The 15,256-nt window shown below is 39.2% G+C and overlaps 1 long non-coding RNA gene across 1 annotated transcript; it reads left to right on the forward strand.

Annotated features, from left to right (window-relative positions):
- Nucleotides 1–689: 689 nt before the first annotated feature.
- On the forward strand, nt 690–6,832 carry LOC115568880 (uncharacterized). Its single transcript, XR_003981462.1, has 2 exons — nt 690–995; nt 6,126–6,832. It is a non-coding gene; the product is annotated as an uncharacterized LOC115568880 (long non-coding RNA).
- The last annotated feature ends 8,424 nt before the right edge of the window (nt 6,833–15,256 follow it).

The raw sequence follows: 15,256 nt of genomic DNA on the forward strand, positions 1-15,256 counted from the left end.
TTTTTACCATTTGATAGAGCTCGTCAAGACCTTTAAAATGATGTGAGAGGAGAGAGAGAGAGAGAGAGAGGAGACGTACTCATAGCGAACTGAGCATTATCAAGAGAAGAGAAGTGAATTAGCCAGTTAAGATCATAGTTGCTAAAACTTATAGTTAATGCACGCCAGTGAATCAATATAGGAGATAGGTGAACTATCCAGGGACGGTCCGGAGTTGGAAAGTTCCGGTTTTTCCTCGGTCAATCTCGGTAAGATAGCGGTGTTGTGCTAATGTTGCTAACCATGTGTGCTGTGTCAAGTAGCGTGCCTGCGATTGAGTTGGTCGATGCTAGTGGCCTAGCAGCTAATAGCAAGCAAAATGGTAATATAATGCTGCTAATTAGTCAACTTAACGGTGTGAGAAAATTACATAGGCTTCCTTTTGTTATCAATGTACTGTAAGGACAATAGGGGGAAGAGAGATTGTCACACTGCCTGAGGTGTCACATGAGCCACAGGAGGGGGCACATCCCCACATTGGAATGTATGCATTTATTAGATAAGATGACATTTACTGTCCCCTCTGTTAGATCAAAGGGTCACTGTCCTGGGAAGACAGGACACATCAAAATATCAAAGAGTCCTTTATCTGTAAAGAAGATGTTTTATGACTGTTTGTAAATGAAGGTTACCTCCTCTCTGTTCTGTACTTAAGGGGTAACAATTTAGAGTTTGTGAGAGAATGCTTTTGCCTTCTCTCCACGCTGCGTGTATTAAATGACATCTGATTCATACGCTGAGATCTGAAATTCTTCGGAGATTTAGCACTCTCTACTCAAAGGAGATTTTCCACGACATTTTGGCGACGAGGTTATGGGATGGACGCTTCGCTGACTGCCGCCTGCGCCTGAACTGAAGGAAACTGCCGGCAGGAAAAGTTCCACTCCGACAAACGGAGGATTGGATTCCACCTGAAATTCGGGCGCAGACGTGGCCAGCGGACGCTCCACAAATAAGTGAGTACAGCGTTTGAATCATTTGCTCAAATTCTAAAAGCCTAGGTTGACTTTTGTAATACCTGTGTGGTTGAAAGTCATATTCCCCATGTAAAACCTGTGTGGTCGTGGGTGATAAAAACGTCAGTGTAACGAGACGTTCATTCCATAGCTGTGTGATTGGAATGTTTTTTAAGGTAAAGGGCTCAAGGAGGAGCACCTTTTTCTTTCCCTTGTAATACCTGTGTGGTTTTGGGTAAAAACGAGAAACCCTTGTAATTCCTGTGTGGTTTTGGGTGAAAACGAAAAAAAAAAAAAAAAAACTGAAACGCAGCGCAAGGCTGTTAGCACTTAACGAGTACAACAGGCGAAATGAATTGATTATTATACCTACGGTGTGAAGAAAATTTCAAGGGATTGTAGATTTTCAGATGCTACTTACTGATGAGTAGATATTAAATAGTGGTCGACCGAAAACCTGATAACAGGTAAAATAAAAATATAATAGAATATAATATAATAATATGATCTTATGTGAGCTACTGTAATAATGATATGATACAGTATACAATTATACGAGGCCCCACTATGATAAAATGGGCATATGAGTGATATAAATATACGAAATAAGTATAAAGAATAAACTTTGTTGTGACGTTCAGTGAGTATACAGATTATATGCTATAAAAGGGTGCGTTGCTCGGAACGAATGTGTCATACAAACCACCTCGCTGAATAAGTTGCTCAAAGTTAGTGTGTGATTTGATGAGATCCAACCATACACTGTATGGAAAGATCAGTGTGATTGTGAAGTTTTGTGTGAATGATAAGCCCATTGAAAGTTTAAGCAAATCTGTCCCAGTGAGTCACTAAAAAATATGAGGAACAAAATGGGGAAATTAATAAATATATCTGACCCTTTTACAGGCTCTGCTGAATTAAGAGCAGACAAATGGGGAAAATGTGGTTCAGGATTTCAACTTTGGCATTTTGTCACCTTTGAGGTTTTCCATTAAAAGGCAAATTAAGCACAGAATGTTTTGAGATGGTGTAGAGTATGTTGAAAAAAAAAAGGTAAAATGAAAGTAGGGAAGAAACAGATAGACTGATAAATTGTTTTTTTTCAAAATCAGTAGCATGATTGAAAGAAATGTGAAAACAGGGTTTGAGTAAGAAAAAGAAAGAGAGAAAAGAATGTAGGGCTAGAATTTATGAAATGGACCTCCTCCCTGCTGTCTCCACACCTACATCCTTTCAGCGACACCTTCTCCACATGTGGTCAAACACCCCAAGATGACTTTAAGAAAGAAGGGGAGAAACAAATACACCCTGACTTTTCAGCCATCTTCCTATCTCCTAAACAGCAACAAATTAACCTGCTTCTCCAAGAAAGACTTTTCTCCAATAGCAGATTCTGCTGACTGCTGGGTGCGGAGTGAAGATCACAGAAGGATGATGTTTCCCTAACTCCATGCCGAGGCAAACAGGAAAGCAGACTGTCATTGAGATCCAGAAGTGTTTGTATACAGGCCATACCAACTGAATGAAATGAAGGAGGTTGCAGAGGAGACACCTGACAAAGACTGGAGTTTTGGTCTGCCACAGAATCCTGGACAGAGATTACAGTCTAATAACAAAAAGCAAGAGGAGACGAAGACTGAATCCACATCCATCAATGAGAATGTAACAACACTGGAAGAAAACTGATGATACAAAGGGAAGCTGATGGGAGCCCTGAGTTTAATCGGCAAGAAAGGCGAGATCCAGAAGAATCCTGACCACATGAAGGTGTCTGCTCATTCACCAGGACACAACCAGAGGAGACAGTGGAGGAAGGTTAGAGAATTTGAACAAGCACGTAGACATGAGCACAATTAGACACAAGTACTGATGACACACACACACCCACACACACACACACACACACACACACAGAAACACTGATTTGACTGATAAAGACTAGAAAAATTGCTTCTAACACTATTAATAGCTTGAGGCTGTAAGCAAGTTAAATTTCTGGGGATAAAAGATGCAAAATTCCCTAAAACTGTTTGAAGTCAGTATTATGTCATTCAGCCTACCATAAATTAAGGTGCCATTGTTGACTTCCTAAATCTCACCATGTACCTCCCCCATCTTGCCTGACAGGAAAACAAATGGGGGGTGGAGATCATTAAAACACCTTAGGGTCATAAATGAAGCTGGTCAGCATCCAGCAGATGTTCTAACACTAATGTTAAACATTCTATCAGACTGGGTTTTTCAGTTATGATTTTAACAAATGCATATTCTAGCATTCCTTTTCATCCTGACTCACAGTTCTGGGTTGCTTTCACTATCAATGGTAAAATGTTATACTTGGATGCAGATGCCATAGGGTTTTTCCTTCTCCAATTTTCATTTTGGACTGCAGTAGAGCTGCAAACTTAGCATTAGCGGCCGTTGTGTGTTAATTCACTTGTTCAGTGACAATGTTTGTGCATATGTTTTTCCTATGCAGGAGCATTGTCAAATTGAGACAGTTTTCCATTTTTAGTTTTCTGCCAGAAAACAATCCTAAATTTTTTTTAAAGGAAAAGTTGAAAATTCTTTTTAAAATGAAATGCGTTATTTTACTCCGGAAGATCGTCAATTGGATACCGACTACATCCACAATCTTGGATGTTTCAAAATATCTGCGAATGAAAAAAAATAAAAACAAAAAAAACGATTGCCTTATTGAATTTTAGCAGGCTTTTGTTGTCCATGGATTTGATACAATTGTGGAGATCTCCCAACCCCTATATAATCACATATGGGGGTAGACATTTGGCCATGACTGACTTTTTGACTTGGACTCCTGACGCAGAGAAAGATTTTACTGACTTAAAACAAGCTTTATCAAGTTCCCTCTGCCGACAACTACCAGACACTCTCAAATTTTTTAAATCTTTTTGTTTTTCTGAATGTAATGAGTTTTTGTGAAAGAAAATTCTAACTCAGTCACATGGTGAATACCAACCTGTGGGATACTATTCAAAAAGAATGTCCACAACACAGTGAGATATGGGTTGCATACCACAAGGCTGTAGCAGCTGCTACTGAAGCAGTGCTGGCCACAATTGATATTTTTGTTATGTGCCATCTTTAATGTACGTGCCCCACATGCTGTAACTTCCTTTATTTACAGGAAAACCCGCCTACCTTAACCCAGCTAAACTGCTACACTAGCAAAATGTGTTTCTGACAATGACTCACGCAACTTTATAAAAAAGTTCTGTCTTTTAACCCATAAATTTTGGTCCTGACAGCTCAAGATGGAGAATTACACCCCTGTCTGAAAGTGGTCGTCACGGTGTCAAAACCAACAGATGCACTCTGTGACACTTCCCTCATTAACCTTAACTCTGTTTTTTCTTTGTAGATGATTCTGCTGTGAGAAATCCAACAGATGGATCCCCTTGTGTGTCATATGAAATATGTACTAACTATGATATAGTTTGAACGTACTCATATTCTAAATAACCTGTCTGCTCTGGCAGCTGTTTTTTCTTTTCCATTTTTAGGACCGGGAATAATATCACTGTACATACTGACTCTCAGTATGCATTTAATATGTCATGATTTCACACATTATAGGAAATCAAAATTTCTTACTTCTACAGGAACATCTAATGCTCCTAGAAGTCAAAATCATTAACCTTTTGTCTGCATTACTTCTACCTATGCAGATATAAAGCTCATACAAGTGCTAATGACCCAGTGTCACTGGGAAATGAAGCTGCTAAGACAGCTCATCAGAATCTAAATCAGAATACTGTATTTAAAAAAAAAAAAATTAAAAAAAAAATAAATAAAAGTTGTTGTTTTCAGATACTCCGTGTAAAGTAAAATATAAATACAGCATGAGTGGAAACAAGTGCTAAGATAAGGGGTAAATAAAACAGTAAAATACACTATAAAATGAAATTAGATAAAATATACAATAAAATAGTATGGTAATAAAGTAGACAATCTGAGCATATATACAATATACAATGAAATGGTTAGCGTTTATAAATAAAAATGAGAATAAGTAATTAACATTTGTTTGTCTGTTTCTATAAATAACCATATGAGTCCAATCATCAAGGCAAGGAGTGGTACAGTTTTAATGACCACAGGCAAGCATGACTTCCTGCTACTTTTTCACCTGTATACCCCACTCTACAAATGCTTTTATCTGTCTTTTAATAAAGTCTATCTGCTTCAAACAGGAGCTGATGATGTAGTAAAAATTCTATGGAAGTAGGAAAAAGTTTATTGAACTCCCATCTGAACTCTGGGTTGGTGTAAATGGCCTCCCAGTACTGCCAAAAGCCATACTTACTTCTTTGCAAAGTTTGACACATGGTCTTGACCATGTATCAAAAGGGAGGATGTAGAATATTGTAAATAGATTATGGCATACGCCAGGATTTTTTCAACTTTTTGTTAAACACTTTGTTAAAAAATTGTGTGATTTGTTAAATTTAAAATGTCGGCAGAGGCATAGCCTCTGTCATCCCATCCTGAACATTAAGATCTTTTTTGAGCATTAAATAATGGATTTTATTCAACTCACTCCATGTAGTAGGTATAAATATTATTACATTATTGTGAAAACATTTTGTCAAAAGGGATTGAATGATTTCCACGTAAATATGTAACAGCGATCTAAATCGCTAAATAATTGCTGAGGGAAATAATTGCCTGTAGATTTCTCCCCTAAATAAATAAATAAATAAGTGAATAAGAAATAAACAATTAATAATGAGTCACACTTACAAATAATTATTATTAATAATAATAATAATAATAATGAGTAAAAATACAAAATAATAAATAAAAGTAAATAATTTTTTTTATTCAAAACATCTCAAAAAACCTGCACATAAACCTAAAAATCACATTGTGTTAGCTAGTGGAGGTGCAGTGGCACACGCTAACCAGACCTTAAAAACAAAATTGACTAAATTGATAGCAGAAACAGATATGTCACATAAGATGACTAGACTGTCTCCTTACGAGATAATCACTGGCTGTCCTTTGAAAATAATTAACACCCCGTTTCCTCAAAACAGGTTAACCCTCACCAAATTGGATGCTGATAGTTTTAAGATAGTGTTGTGCATTTAACCATGTTTTTTGAAGATAATCTTCTATAGGTGAAAGCAGTCCTTCTGGAGCCTACTATGGTGCAAACTCCACAATAACCAGCCTGAAGACTGGACAGTGTTAAAAGAACCTGAGGAGGAAGCACTGGAGTCAACCACGGTGGACAGGACCACACCTGCCCACTGCTGTCCGGATAGCTGAGAGGGACACCTGCATACATGGATCGTAGTGCAAGCCTTTTCCGAGCCATGCCACTGAAGGAAGGACAACGACCTAACCTGCAGAGTGCTGAGAGAGGACACCGTTGGACGAGTATGACTGTGGTTCTCATCCTTGTTTTTGGTCACCACAATGGCCATTATCCTATCCTGTTTTTCAACGGAGAAAAACAATTTCAAACCACCAACTGATTCACCTGCAGTCATCAAACACACTAAAATCATCCATATTGATACTCAGACACCCCATCTCTTACAGAAGGGTAAAAATGGACTGGTTGCAAGAGCAGAAGAAGACACAGAAGAACCGATGCAGGATCAAACAATCCTGAAAGGACATAAAACTAAAACTTGACACAGAGCAAGTGATCAGGAGAAGAAGCGAACTGTTTTGAGAAAGAAAATGAGTGGAAGCCCTGGGTTTTTGATGCTGATGAACTCTTGGATGGAATGGGCTCCAGGAAACCCATATGATTCAAATGATGAGTTGATATAATTCTGTTCTTTAATACTAATGGTTTGAATGAATTTGTTTGTGTGTTTGTATTTTGTTTTTGTTTTTGTTATTCACAGTAGAAACTGATAGCTGTAAACATTTTGAAGCTGTTAAAAATTTATTTTCCTATTTTTGAAACTTTCAATGTAATTTCTCAAAATGTTGTGTTGACACTTTTGTGTCAAAAGGGAGGAATGTGAGAAAATTACATAGGCTTCCTTTTGTTATCAATGTACTGTAAGGACAATAGGGGGAAGAGAGATTGTCACACTGCCTGAGGTGTCACATGAGCCACAGGAGGGGGCACATCCCCACATTGGAATGTATGCATTTATTAGATAAGATGACATTTACTGTCCCCTCTGTTAGATCAAAGGGTCACTGTCCTGGGAAGACAGGACACATCAAAATATCAAAGAGTCCTTTATCTGTAAAGAAGATGTTTTATGACTGTTTGTAAATGAAGGTTACCTCCTCTCTGTTCTGTACTTAAGGGGTAACAATTTAGAGTTTGTGAGAGAATGCTTTTGCCTTCTCTCCACGCTGCGTGTATTAAATGACATCTGATTCATACGCTGAGATCTGAAATTCTTCGGAGATTTAGCACTCTCTACTCAAAGGAGATTTTCCACGACAACGGTAATATTTGAGAAGGAGGTATTGAAATACCGTAAGATGTTCATTTTGCTGTGTTATTCTTTTGAAGATGTGAATGGTTAAACATTTTACTGTGAGAGATGTCAGTCATGTAAATTAATTTGTATTTTCACTTGAGTGGGCATTGCAAATGTCAGCAGAGCCATATATGACAGGTATATGGCTTATAATATTTAAGGTAGAATACACTAACGGATGCTGATTGTATAATATTACTTTGCAATGATTCAGATATTGATTGAGATTTAAAGTTATTGAACTGAAGTGTAATGAAAGGCCTTAACATGTAATAATTAAGTATTATACTATATGTTCTGCTTAGTGTTATATTTTGTTATCCTTTGGAGTGATAGTTGTAAAACAAATAGATTAGATAAAATGTTAAATTTTTGTTTGTAAAACAAAACAGGTCAGGTCTTATGGATGGAGTGAGAGCTTCTTGAGGAGATCCATTCCAATTGATGGCAAGCTTCCCAGCGTGATTCTGAACCAATTCATCTAATACTCCACCTGGTGGTAGGGTGTTGCCAGCCACCAGGACTGTCACACATTCACATACATTGCTCATATACCAGGAAAATTACTAAGAACACTGGACACTTGATTATTAAGGAATCTTCAGATGGTGGATTTGAAAGACATTTTACTGTGACAGTGATCACAGTACAGACAGACTTTATTGACTTTTTTGACTGACCAGATTTATTATTTTAAAGGGCCCATTGTTATTTCATTGTCATTCATGTGTTATATATGGTGTTTGAATAATTACCTGCAAGTTCATTTCACTAAACATTTTGCAACCTACCTTGTCGTCTGTGTACTTTCCTGTATGGTTACTCTAGTCTCTTCCCTTAGCTCCTTACGAACCTTGAGTACTAGTGTATTAACCAGGAGTGGGTTACACTAGGAATGAAAGGATGTTTTGCTGTCTTTTCCTCTTTATTAGTTAGTGTTAGCTAGCTATATACTAGAGAAAAACAGTATTTCAAAGGCTACCCGTAGCTACTGGCAATTTTTAAGGTGAAATATTTTCTTGCATTTAGTCAATGCACAAGTTGACAATGTAAATTAATCAGCAAGCTTCACGATTAAAACTGTGACCATTCAATTTCTTCCCATTTGCACTTAAAAAATGAGTTTTAGCTGTAGCCTATAATACAAACTACATGTTATATTTCCTCACTTGGGGAGGAGAAAAACAGTAGTGGAGCGTTGTTCTGGTGCGATCTTTGTTCCAGTGATCGTAGATTTCATCTATGATGGGAGAGCAGAGCGTCCTTGCCACATTCTTTTTTCCTTCTCCTCTTATTGCTTTTTCTTTTCCCTATCATTCACATCTTTTCTTTATTCCCTCTCTCCCTCCTCCTCTCGCCTCCTTATCTCCCATCATCGTTACTGCTCTCTTCTTATTTTTCATCATTGCTCTCACTCTCCCTTTTCTTTAATTCTCTCTCTAAGGAAGCAGATGTGTTCCTTGTATGATTTATTCAGATGCAGAGATTGGGGCTGAGAGAGTCTGCTGCGGGCAGAATGCACTCTGCTCGAGTTCAAATGGTTGAGTATACTTCCTACCCTCATCCCTGATGCAAATGAGTTTTCCTAGTTCATATGAATCATACTTTTTTTTTTTTTTACTTCTTTTCCTGAAGAAATTGCATCACCAGTGTGGACATGACATAATGTTTCCACATTTGCTTGTTAATGCTTAAAAGGAAAAATAGCAGTCACCAAGGCACCAGTAAGATTTCGAAAATTGCCTTTTATAAGTGAAGATGTGCCAATTTACTCAGCCAGAGTCATGAAATCAATCTAATATTAAGACTAATTCCATATAGATAAATAAAAAATCCAATGACAAAATAGTGCAAAGTGTTTCCTCTAAATCATTGTCAGAGTCAGACTAGAGCCACCTTATGTATGGTGTTCTATAGAACAAACTGCTGCTGTTAATGGACTTTGAGTTAAATATTTCACAAGTAATGGCAAGTCGGCAGTCACTGAAAATATGTCACAAGATGTAACACATGTACTTTAAGAGACCCAGAAGACTTAACTTGTAATTCACAGATTCTGCAAGTGCTTTGGCACGACTTTGTAAGTGTACACTTTGAGGACTGGAATGGTACAAATGAGCCAACAGGAAAGAGGACTATAAAGTCTTGCCTTAAGAGAACCTTCATGGAGCTTTTAAGGTTAAAGAGCCCTTGAGACTTCTTTCCTCTTTCAGTGAACATTAGACGTTTATCTTTGAACTGTTTGCCAGTAGAATGCATTTAGAATTGGTACATTTGAACAACTGTGGTAATGAAGCTGGAGAGGACAACTAGAAACTGAAAAGCATTCGAGAGATTCAGCGCAACAGCACAGTCCAAGCCCACCGGAGGCAAGCAGAGTCGAAACCAAATATAAAAGGCATATTACTGAAACACATAGGATGATTAGAAATAGTAAAGATTTGTCTGGGATCTCCACACCTGGACATCCTCTTTTTATTTTCAAATTTGTTGTGTGTGACTTCACTTCGGCAGATCCATCTGGCTTCATTCACCTCTCTCTGGAGCCACAAAATTGCTTCATACTGTCACATGTCACACATGCAGTAGGAATCTCAAAAACCTGGAACCAGACTTTGGGATGTGAAATTGGTGCAGTTCCCCTTTAAGAGTAAGCTGATACTGATCGGTTCATAAACATGATCAGGATTCTCTGCCTTAAATAATGTGGCGGTCCGTTTACTTTATCCAATTCACTGAATGAATGAGAAGAATTGAATTTAGAGTCTGAAGTTGCGGGAGCTCCCAGTGCACCTGAAGGCACAGCCAGTCCTCATCAGAAAAAAATGACAATATAGGTAAACTGTAAAATCAGCTTATTCCAACCTGTAGTCATGATTCTTGTTCTGTGCATTTTAACCGTTGTAATTATTACAACAGCAAAGGAGGAAGCAGGCTAAAAAAGAAGTATACAGTGTAACAAAGCCCATGTGGGGACAAGAACAGGATGGATGGATGGGTTGAGCAGGCACAGGACTCTCATTCAGTAAACAGCTGTTCATGTTCAGTGAAAAACCAGAAGTCAGCGGTGAGTTCTTTTAAGTTACTAACGTAGTGAATTTACGTCACATGCATAGTGTAACTTGGGTATACATGGGTCAGTAAACTTGTAACTTAGTTACAGGCGTAACGCAGTGATTTTAACCAAACCACAACGTTTTCCTCAACCAAACAAAGTATTTTTATTGTTTAGAAAATTAAAAATTAACCAAACTGCAAGCTTATGACAAAAGTCCTGTCACTGGTTCACTAGATCAGTCATGTTGTTTTGGGAAAAGTAATATATTGTTGGGTGTTTTGGGAGTTCCTGGCAATTGACGTATTTAACTGTTCATGTCATAGTTTGGCATAGCTGGTCAGCTGTTCCTTTCTGCCTACCCTGTCACCAGCCATTCTCACCTAATCAGCTTAACCCTGTATGTCTACCCCAGCTTCACAAACACTTTACTAGATTGTTCTATCCCGATTATGCAGGACTTACCAGCACTTCCCTCCAGACTGAGTACCTGCCGCCAACCCTGCCTGCCTCGGACCAACCCGTCTGGTCCGTCTGACCCCGGTAAATTCACCTGCCTTCTGTCCCCGGCTTTGAGATTTTCTGCTGCCTCTTTGGATAATTTTTGCCTTTTGCTTCCTTGCGAAGACTTTCTGCTGCCGCAATACAGAGTTTTCCAGTCAGCTTTCCTGTAGCTTCCTGTGGCTCGGAAACACTCACTGCATCGCCATGTAATGGTGGTCATGGACATTACAACGGCAAATGACCTATTCCTGGTTTCTATCGTCTTACAATTGGGAGCCTGTTACAGTTCAAGTATGAGGATGTGTTGGACAGTTCCACATATTGGCTACTATTATCTGAAAAGTTATTAGCATTGACTTTCTCTGTCCTGATTTCCCCTCCTGTGGCCAAGATAGTTTAAAGTTTTGCTTTAGTCACAAAACAGCTGCCTTTCACACAGTCTTGACAAAAAAGTTATCAATTTTCTAGCTAACAGTCACAAGAGTTCTCTGTGTTCTTAAGCCTCAATAGTATGTTTTATTGGAGACCAGATGTCCTCGACCAAGAGTGTTGCTGCTTTTGCTACTTTCAAGGAGTTTTTTTTTTTTTGTGTGTGAAACTTTGTTGCACTTGAATCTACTTGCAGAAGAAAACAGATCAGGGCCGCTGCTGTAAGAACATAATCACTCCAATAGTTACCTCTGATTATTGATAAGGATCGCTAGGATACAATGACTTGAGCTAGTATAAGAAAAACTGCATGCTGGGTTGACATCAACCATGTCTCATGGTTTGGCCTTCAGGTTGCCTTCTGTGAGACGCTTGCTGGGAATTGAAGAGGCACAAAGCCAGTGTCAAGAATAATTGCCTCTTTTGGGGAAGAGTCTTCCGCTCTGAAAAAGTGCATTTTCTGGGCCTATAAATGTCCTCCAGCTCAATGTAAGGCCTGCAGCACTTTTTGGTTAGGTGGCTGATCTACTGACATCTACTTAACCCTATGCACAAAAACAAAGGCATAGCCTGAATCACAATCAGCCACACTTCACACTGAATTCTCAGAATGGAATTCCCCCAGTAATATGTAATTTCTTGCAAGTTGTCAGTCATTGTACTACTGGTCTGATGTGGACTCCCTTTCCCTATGAAAAGGGTCAGGTAACCCTTTTCCTTTCTATTCAAGTTAACATGTTATAAAGTCATATGACAGTGGAAGCATTCTGGTTTTCTAAAAGAACAATTATCCTGTTTTCCACCTGCTCCCGCCACATCACTATTGTGGCTATTTCAATCTATGGACTTGCCAAGACCATAATTAGGCTATGCATTGACCTAGAATTAAAATGTATCCCCTCCACAGGATGGTGCATGATGAGAAAGATCAGAAGTCTGGACAGCTGGACTTGCTTCTATCAAGAGAAAAATGCTGTGTTTGATGCCACAGAAGATAAATTGAAATGCAAGACGTCTAACTGTACAGCTAAAGTTAGCTAGTTATATCAAATTTAATCTAGCTAGGGAAAGGCTAAGGGCACCCTTAACTAAAGTTAAGTTTACTTACTGTCTTTCCGAAGAAAAAAACAATCTATTCAACTGATCCAACTTATTGACAATTGATCAATTAAAAATAAGGTGGTAGCTCAATTCCAAAATTGACGAGGAACAACAATAATAAGCTTTAAGTAAAACTTGCATATTAAATACCTCATTTGTAGGTGGTATAAACACATACAACAGAAGATAATTGGTTGATTTCTCAAATAAAGCAGCTCAAAGATCACTATGGATACCAGTAGAGATGTTTTTTATTGAAGGTTAACAGTGTTTCTCTGCCTCTGGCCTTGTTTTCTTTCTCAAAAACTAAAAACAAACAAATAAAGTTTGCAGATAGGAAATCTCCCCTATGTAACAGCAAACAGAAGCTTTGCAATAACACACTGTTGTACTGGAGCCCAGATCTTAGGCTGTGTTATCGGAATGACACAGCAGTTCCTCCCTCTGATGTAGCAGCATGGCGAGGGGCAGCAAAGTAAAGCATGTCAACAGTGGAACTTGAATGACGATATTAAGTGCACAAAATCTGATCTGGCCTGCTGGTGTTAATCTGAGCATGGTCCCTTTTTTTTCTGTCTGCTGACTTCAGTTTCTGGCTTCTGGTTATCAGACGAGGCCTACCCTATTTTAGGCTTCAGAGCGCCCGTGTCGCTTCCCACAGGCTGTTAGAGCACATATGGCACTACAGAAATGCTGCTGAGGGCGGGATTATCAATTCATTGCTTTGTTGCTTGGGCTTCCCCTCATAGCTTCCTCTCCTCTCTCTTCAGGTACACAATTACAAGATGATATCAGTCATTGAACACATGGCTGGTTTGGACCATTTGGGGTTAATAATTCATTCTGTGTTGTTGAACTCTCGCCTTCAGGACTGCATGGCTACATTTGAGTCAGATGTATCCAGTTAATGGATAACTGTCAAATTCTCAACAGGACGCCTGTAGACTCCCTTTGGCAATCATTTGAGTCACTGAGTGACACACAGACATAATTGTTAAACAGTTAACAGCAGGTGTGCCGGTGGGTTTATCAACTGTGTGCCTTCCATCATGGGGGAAACACTAGAGAGGCTTGATTATTAAATCACTGAACCTCTGGGAAGATTCTCACAATGTGACTCATCCTGTGTGCTCAGAGGAGCCGGCTCAGAAATATCACCGGAGGGCAGAGCTGATAGTCGAGGGCTAAGATTGGTGAAGCCGCATTAGGTACAGTAAATTGCACACTGGCGGCTCCAAAATGGCAGCAAGACAACTATTCCCCCCACTTGTTTGCCATTGATTCCAGCCAAAATGTTTCAGCATGGCTTACTTATAACTTCTAAAGGATGAAGAGGGTTCAGTTATGTACTGGAGGCGAAAGCTGGGTGATCGTGAGGAATCCTGGCTCTGTTTGAAGCGAGGTCTGTCCTCAACCCAGGAAACAACCATGTAGGTCAAAAGTTTAAGCAGTGTATTACACATTTGTCTTTGTTGTTAGGCTTGCGACATTTAGCAGCTTTAGTCATTTTTACAGCTGCAAAGGATGAAGTGAAGAGGAGTAGTATAAAGAGTGTGAAGTCTGTACAGTTAGAAGGCTGGAGATGGACGGCCTGGTTAAACAAGCTCAGGACTTTTACTCAGGAGACTGCTGTGCATGTCCAGTGTGGAACCAGAAGTCAACAGTGTGTTACTTATGTTAAGTAATGCAGTTAAGGTGTGTCACATATATAACCAAGTGTAACCCTGTTAAAAAGATACATAAATAAATAGTGGAATAAGAAGCACTCATTTTATTTATGTTTGTTATTTGTTTCATTTCTTTTTCTCTGTAATAAGTGTATATTTTTGTTTAAGAAGAATATAAGAGTAATATTCAAATGTGAAAATATGTATTGGTTTAAGTTTTGTTTCCTGAGAAAATCCCATGAGAGAGCGGGGCGAGAGGTGAGAGGGGGCAGAAGTGAAAGGAGGAGAAACCAGAGAGAGGAGCTGCATGACAGAAAGGAGCTGCGCTTCGGCCCGAGAGAAAAAAGACGTTAATAAAGACGCTGGTTAATGAAGGTGCAGGAGACAATCGGCCAGAGAGTCTCATTGTGACTGTTTACTGAACTTAACCTTTTGTCGAGTTGAAAGGAGGCGGACCCCGGAGATAAATGTTCCCCGAGGATTACAGCTAAAGTTAGCATAGCTCATGCTAGCTTGTCTGACGGCCTTCGTGAAAGAGAGCTAACACAGCACTCCCATAAGTGAAGTCGACGTTCGCATGCTGTGGGAACACACCTGCTGGAGAGGCCGTGTGTGACTGTCTATCACAGACATCATTGGAGTTGGAGTGACTCGTCTGCGGCCCACGTCCAAGCAACCCGCTGCCGGACCAGACGGACCAGGACGACGCCATTACAACGAGGTCATTATCAACGGTGTTTCTTTGTCTTTCTTCCTGCGCACGGCGCGAGGCAGCCATGTTGGAGTAAGACTGCGCCCAGACGACATCTCAGGCCTGCAACGATTTTCTCATTGGGTACCCATTTTATTTTCATTTGAGTGATAAGAGTGCCGGCTTTAGGTGTTTTGAGTGTTTGTTGGTGATTTTGAGTAATTCACTAGAGACATTGAAGAGACAATTGTGTTTTATTGAAACAGTCAAAGATATTTTTTATTTTGGGTTATTGACTGAAACTTAGGCTACCTGAAATATCAGGATTTGGA

The sequence above is a fragment of the Sparus aurata genome, chromosome 18, assembly GCF_900880675.1.
Source record: "Sparus aurata chromosome 18, fSpaAur1.1, whole genome shotgun sequence".
In the NCBI taxonomy this organism is placed as follows: Eukaryota; Metazoa; Chordata; class Actinopteri; order Spariformes; family Sparidae; genus Sparus; species Sparus aurata.